This window comes from Echinops telfairi, unplaced genomic scaffold (genome assembly GCF_000313985.2).
Source record: "Echinops telfairi isolate 266 unplaced genomic scaffold, ASM31398v2 ScPeMD7_11;HRSCAF=52, whole genome shotgun sequence".
NCBI lineage: Eukaryota > Metazoa > Chordata > Mammalia > Afrosoricida > Tenrecidae > Echinops > Echinops telfairi.
In genome coordinates this window covers 599,824-607,368 of record NW_022103908.1, presented here as the reverse complement: position 1 = coordinate 607,368, position 7,545 = coordinate 599,824, and positions in this window count along the sequence as shown.

The following is a 7,545-nucleotide window of genomic DNA, read 5'->3' as shown; positions in this document are numbered from 1 at the left end:
CACACATACACACACTCTGTCAGGACCCAGAGAGTTTGCTCCCAGAAGGGAGACTGACTGCCCTAGACCACAGTTGCTTTCTCAGGAGCCCTGGTGGTGTGGTAGGCACACGTTAGCAGTTTGAAACCACCAGCCACTCCTTGGGAGAAAGACAAGGCTTTCTACTCCCATGAAGAGTTATAGCTCAGAAACCCACAGGGACTTCTCCCGGCTGTCCTGCAGCATCTCCGTGAGCCGGCACTGGGAGTTTGGTTTGGAGTTTTCAATCCCCAAGAAGTCCTGGGGTCCTGCCAACAGGTAACCGGCCAGGCTACCGGCTGAAAGGCCGGTGGATGGAGTTTACTCAGAGACACCTTGGAGAAAGGTCTGCCATCCACTTGCGAACAATTAACCATGGAAAGCCCTGCGGCATACGGTTCTACTCTGACCCTCGGGTTCGACATGGGCCTGATAGCAAATGCTTTTTCCTGGAAGGGCGATTGGACCGAAGCAGAGCGGTGTGGTGCCCTTCACATCACACGGTGTAGACACCAGGCCTTCTTGGATGTCACCCGACTCCTTCTCAGGGGATTCAGTACAGAGTCCCCGAGCCCCAACAGGGCCCTCTGGAAAATGGTGTCATAAAGTGAAGAACCAATACAAGTGTCAGAGACGACATGGGGGAGATTCTGCTTTGCAGGAGACTATGGGTGACAGAGGAAGCCCAAAACACATGTGTGAGATCTACACAGGAAATAAGCCTCTGTTGAGCCCCCTCATCCATAATGGAGGGGTGGGAAGAAACGGGTCACCAAACAGAGTCCCTTGGAGAGCTGACTACAGGAGATGAAAATGATCAACCTGACTCGAACGGTTAGAACCTTGTCAGTTGATCCCCGTTCTGACACACGTTGGGCCCAATCTGGGTTTCAGCATTTTATCTGTGTGTGTGTGTGTGTGTGTGTGTACTGCTTGCTTGTTTTCTATATCGGGGTTATCTCGGATGTATTTTGTCAAGGAGGGGTCGCCCTCTTGAATTTTTGTTACATGGTTTTTCTGTGTTTCAGTCTATGAAACCCAGGACTGATGAACCTATTGAGAAAGCAAGTAGAATAAGGGTTGCTGGGAGAAGGGGATTTACAGTGGGGAGGGGGGTAAAGGGGAGCTGAGCTGAAGGAGTTCAAGGAGGAAGAGAATGTTTTGAAATTTATTGTGGTGGTGACTGTGCAATACTGCTTGATATGCCAGAATGATGGAATGATATGATATCTGTATTAGCTCCCAATAAAATGGGTTGGTGTTTTTTTTTGGCGGTGGTGGGGGAAGAACCCTTGATTTGTACCTGATTTTTTTTTTAAGCATTCCCAGAGCCCCTCAAAAATAACCTACCAAATCCTACCAAATGACACATACAACTTAAGATAACACTCAAAATTAAACCCTCTGCCATCGTGCCAATTCTGACTTGGAGCCAATCTCGAGGACGGGGTAGAACTGCCCCTGTGGGTCTCCAAGACTGTAATACACAAATCTATGAAAGCCCACATGGCTGCCTCATTGTACTACCTACCTGAACAAAGCCCATTGTTAAAAGAGGGGCTTTTAGAGTTCAGTGAGCAACAGCTATCACTTCACTGGGAGCCCTAGTAGCGTAGTGGATAAAGCTTTGGGCTGCTAACCCTGAAATCAGTGGTTCGAACCCATTAGTCACTCTACAGGAGAGAGAGTAAGCCTTGTCCTCCTGTAAAGAGTTACCGTGCAGGGAACCCGCAGGGCAGTTCTGCCCTGTCCTATAGGCTCACTATGAGTCAGAATTGACACAAGTGGTCTTTTTTTCTTGATTGGGTGTGGGCATTTATCTTTGTTTTGTTTTTGTATCTTCACTGGTTTTCTTTTTGCTTTCCCACCACCTACCCATGGCTATTGACTTGATTCAGACTCATAACGAACGGATAGGGTGCTAAAGTGTAACTGCTCTTGAGGATTTCTAAGATTGTAAATGTTTACAGAAGCAAACGGCCTCGCCTTCCTCCCTCAGAGTAGCTGGTGGGTTTGAATCACTGACCTTGTGGTTAGCAGCCCAATTGGGCCTTTTCAAATGTGAGTAGGTTCTTGGGAAATAGCTTCTGTGCCTGAGTTCATGTCCTCTGACCCATGGACACATTTGTAATATTCAAGTGCCCTCTGGAGGCAAAAAACATATATATTCTCATGTTCCATAAATAACTTACAGCAAGTGTTTTGCAAAGAGACTAGAAATGATTGGAATCTGTGTGACCACGTACCATTCATTTCTGGACACCCCATTTCACAAGCCTTGTCCAAGCAACCTCCATCTCTCACCTAGATGAAAGCAATACAGGTAGTCCCTGACGTATGACATATTCAAATCACAATGAGTCGCGCTTCTGACAGCCATGTTTGGTTTGGTTTTGTATAACTTATCGCTAGCATGAAGGAGACCAGTGGCGTAGTTATGCATTGGGCTGCTAACTTCAAGGTCCAAAGTTCAAAACAACCAGCCACACCATTGGAGAAAGATGGGCTTTCTACTCCCATAAAGAATTACAGTCTCAGAAATCCACAGGGCGCAGTTTGACCCTGTCGTATAGGGTCAGTATGAGTTGGCATTGACTAGATGGCAGTGAATTTGGTTGGGGAAGCAGAGTAAAGGTTCAGAAGGAAGAAATCCAAGGTCCACTGAGGGCACTGACAGAAATCAATGCTCTAGGAATTGACAGAACACCAGTTAAGGTGTTTCAACTCCCAGATTCAATGGCTGAAGGGCTCGTTTGTCGGTGTCAGGGGAACTGGAAGATGTTACCTGGCCAACCAACTGGAAGAGTTCCAGATAAGTGTCTATTTCAAACAAAGATAATGCTGAGGAATGTGGAAATTATGAAGCAATATCATTAACGTAGTTAATATTAATAGCATTGTCAATGACCAGTGCATTTTGACAGAAAGAAGAGAGTACCAGAAAGATGTTGACCTGTGTTTCATTGACTGTGCAAAGGCATTCAACTGCATGGATCACAACAAGGTATGGATAATATTATGAGGAATTAAAATCCCAGAAAACTTCATCATGCTCCAGTGAGCACAATGAAGTAAACAGGAAAACTATACGTAGACCAAGAGGCAAGTAGTTTGATTCTCTAGTTTGAGAAACAACGTTTGACTTGTTACGGGACCTTAGTAGAGGCTGCATCCCTCACCATGGATCACCAAATCTTCTGCAGCCTGAGCTTCGTGGACTCAGTCTGACCCAGAGCCATACAGTTGTATGTATTCATAGGCAGTAGCCCTCTGTCGCTAAATGGAAGGGAGATAAGGGAAACTAGGCTTGAACAGGACCTGCAGGTACAGGTAAGTTGCACCAGGAAGTGGCCCAGGTGGCCATCATCTCCATTGTGGGAACATTACCTTCCCTCTCCCGGTTTGCCTCATGGGGAGATCCTTAGATCAGTGGATTGCGGAAGAGGAAACGTGGGCCTGATTCTGCCCAATAGGCAGGCACCAGTTGAAAGTGGGCAGTCGCGGTGCTGCATCCTTTTGGGGGGACTGCCCTGATGGAGAGTGGTGAAGAGAAGCCCTTCCAATGACAGAATTTTAAGCAGTCTGTTTGTTCATTTTGCTTGGAAAGAGAAGTGGCTGGATGTGTGATTGTCTACTAATTGTGGGCTGTGGCCAATGGTTTGGCTAGATCGTCGAGGATTTGGGGATCACGTGATTGGAAAATTAGTGACAAGGCAGAGAGATACGTGGAGAGGCCACTGAATGAACCAAAGAGGAAAAGATGTCTGCGTCTCGCGTGAGTGTTCCTGACCTCAGTAGAGGTGGGTTTTAACCATCAAGTGGATAGGATGACACAATCTAGGTAAACCCATCACCTTCTTGCCCCAGCCCCTCCCGCCTTTGGCCCATGGGCCCAGGGACAAATTTGTCTTGGTATGCTAATGGAGGCTATGCGTGGAATAAACACAGGATTCCCACTCACCAAGTCTGCCTAGGCTGTAGCCACTGCTGAGTGACCAGTCTGTTACCAGAAGAGATATGGAGCCATTTCTCGTAAAGATGAGCCGGCAACCTCACGGCAGGCGGATTACATTGGGCCGTTTCCATCATGGAAAACGCGGCATTCTGTTCTCGCTGGAATAGGCGGTTACTCTGCATATGGACTTGTTTTCCCTGCATGCAATGCTTCCCCTGTATACTCCAAATCTGAATTTAATATCTAGCGATGACATCTGTAAGAGCCTCCAATAAAAAGACTAGCTATGTATACATATAAATGTAATGATGTTTTTACCCTTGCCAAACTTTAATGAGTCTAGGCATCAAGGGGGGTGGAAATGGGAGTGGCAACACTCATTCTTACCCCTAGTGATGTAGCAGACAATTTTGTGTTTCCTTTCATCGGTGACTGTATGGTCTGTGGGTCCAGAGGCCCTAGCTAGTTCCAGAAGGGGGGATGGTCCCACCTGGAGACACAGCACTGATTCCACTGAAGTGGAATCAAGTCTTGGTCAAGCTGGGGCCCTTTGTACCTCTTGATCAACAGGCAAAGAAAGGAGTTTCCGCACAGGGTGGTAGGATTGAGTCTCATTACCAAGGGAACATCAGATTGATGTTGCATAACGGATGGGGGAAAGACTATGTCTGAAATATAGGCGACCCCTTTGCATGTCTCTTACTGCTACTGTGCACTGTAATGAAAGTCAGTGGGAAAGCTACAGGAATCCAATTCTGACAAGCCCACCAATGGTTCAGAGCTTTCAGGAATGAAGGTTTTGATCACTCTACCAGGCAAAGAACCAGGACCAGCGGAGGTGCTTGCTGAGAGCAAAGGAAGTATGAAATGAGTGATGGAAAAAGGAATCCTAAATACCAGGTTTGACCATGAGACCGGTTGTAGAAAGATACCTATTGCTATATTTACTCCTTGATTTGCTGCATGTGTGAGTGTATACCCAAGGGGTCTTAAACAAATTCATGGACAATGGAACTAAAAGGTAATGGAATTTTCCCATCAACTTTGAAATGCTGTGCTAGCTCTATAGATTGTAAAGCTTATATATATAATATACATACATATATAGTTGTCTGCCCTCCCTATCCTTATAAAATATGATATAAATGGAAATAATATGTTTTCTGTTGTATGCATGTTAGTTATATCATGTCGGGCAAGTATGACTTTATAATTGTCTTTATTAGAGATTATGTATAGTTTAAGGAAATCTGTACAGGTACGAAGTTGGCAAGGCATGCTCTGAGCCAGCTCTCTGTGGCTCGGACTCTTCATTCCGACCTTCAGTTCTGAGGACGTGAGCCAGCAGTTGGCTCTCTGACTTGACGACTGGTCAGCTGCAACCACACAGGTTAGGAGAAGCTACAGTCTGTGGTGTAGATCATCCATGGATTTGAACAACTGTATGAGCCAGCTCCTTGAATTAAATCTGCGTCTCCATGTTTATACATTTCCCCCTCACTGGTTTTCCTTACGACAGCCATAAACAAAAGCATTGCGAATGGCGAAGAAATCGAGGTTGTCTTGGATTTCATGCTGCTTGGATCAACCATCAATGCCCTTGGGGGAAATCCAACAATGTATTGTGCTGGGAAGCAAGATCTCTTGAAAGTATTAAAAAGCAAACATATCGCTCTGCGGATTAAAGTATCCCTGACCCAAACCATAGTCTTTTCAATGGTCTCATTTGCACATGAAAACTGGAGAGTGGAAAAAGAGGCTCAGGGGAGAATCAATGAATTTTCTTATATACATATACATATACATATAATGTGTGTATACACATATGTGTGTATACATATGTACTTCACTCACAGCCATTCAGTCAATTCTAGCTCATAGCAGCCCTTTAGGACAGCTTAGAACTGTCCCCTTGAAGGGATGTCAACCTGATGGGAGAGAGAGTATCATGTTTCTCTCAAGGAGCAGCTGGTGGGTTCAAACTGCTGACCTTGTGGTTAGCAGCCCAACTCGTAATCCACTACACTTTCACATGTGTTGTTGTTAGGTGCCATCATGTGGTCCTGATTCTTTAGTGACCGCAACAGAAGGACACCGTGCCTGGTCCTGCCCCATCCTCACAATTGCTCTTATGCTTGAGCCCATTGCTGCAGCCACAGGGTCCATCCATCTCCCGAGGGCCTTCCCCTTTCCCGCGGCCCCTCTGCTTTACCCAGCACGATGCCCTTCCCCAGGGACTGGGCCCTCCCAACATCATGTCCAAAGTGCATGAGAGGAAGTGTTGCTGTCCTTGCCTCTAAGCAGCTCGCTGGCTGTACTGCTTCCAAGGCAGGCTGGCTCGTCCTTTTGGAAGTCCGTGTTACTTTCTCCAGCGCCAAATTCCCCAGTGCCACAACTACTTTTCCCCATGTTCTTCCCCAGCGCCACAATTCAAACGCATAGATTCTTCTTGGGTCTTCCCAAGAAGACGTATATATCATATAAACTACCTCTATGTTTCATATATATAGATATAGATATAGATATATCTCACTGGTTATGTTTCTCTAGAAAACTTAAGACAGGTGGGTAACACCTGGTGCTCATGTTAGAGATGAGGAATTTGAGGCTTAAAGAAGCAGCCCGACATCTGCTGGTCACTGGTGGGAGAGCAGGATCCAGGCAGGGCGCAGTGGGCCTCCAGGACTGCCCTTGCAGCCCCTCATTGGTGTTACCTCTCCACACCTACACAGGGCAAAAGGAGACGTTCTTTGAAACAGCACCGCAGCCCTGGTGGTGCTGCTGGGTAAGGTTGCCCTGCTACCTGCAAGGTCAGTGGTTCAAACCCACCAGCCAGTCTGTAAGAGAAAGGTGAAGCTATTTGCTCCCGTAAGGATTCATAGCTTCTGTGGTGCGTGGCTCTTAGAAGACACAGCATCTGGGGTCATAAAGACTTGAAGTTAAACAAGCAGCTATTTAGCAGGGAAGCAACAAAGCCCACATGGAAGAAGCACATCAGCCTGTGTGATCATGAGGTGTTGACGGGATCAGGTATCAGGCATCAGAAGATCCCAAACAAACAAACATTTGATGTGAACGGATGGGGTGTGTGTGTGGGGGGGGATGGGGTAGAGACCCAAAGCCCATCTGTAGACAACTGGACATCCCCTCCCAAAGGGTCACAAAGAAAGAATGGGAGAGCCAGGGTATAGTATAGCACCAACAAAACGCACAGCATTCCTCTAGTTTAATGCTTCCTCCCCCCACTATCGTGACCCCAGTTCTACCTCACAAATCTGGCTAGACCGGAACATGTGCACTGGTATGGATAAGAGCTCTCAACACATGGAATCCAGGACAGATAAATCCCTCAGGGACAATAATGGGAGTACTCCCATAATTGTAGTGATAGATGAGAGTAGGGAAAGGTAAGGAGAGAAGTGGGAGAAAGGGGGAACCAATCGCAATGATTGACGTATAACCCCACCTCTCCCCAAGGGGGACAGACAACAGAAACATGGAGGAAGGAGACAGTGGACAGAGAGACAGTGAAGGGAGACAGTGGACAGTGTAAGATATGAAAATAGATGAAA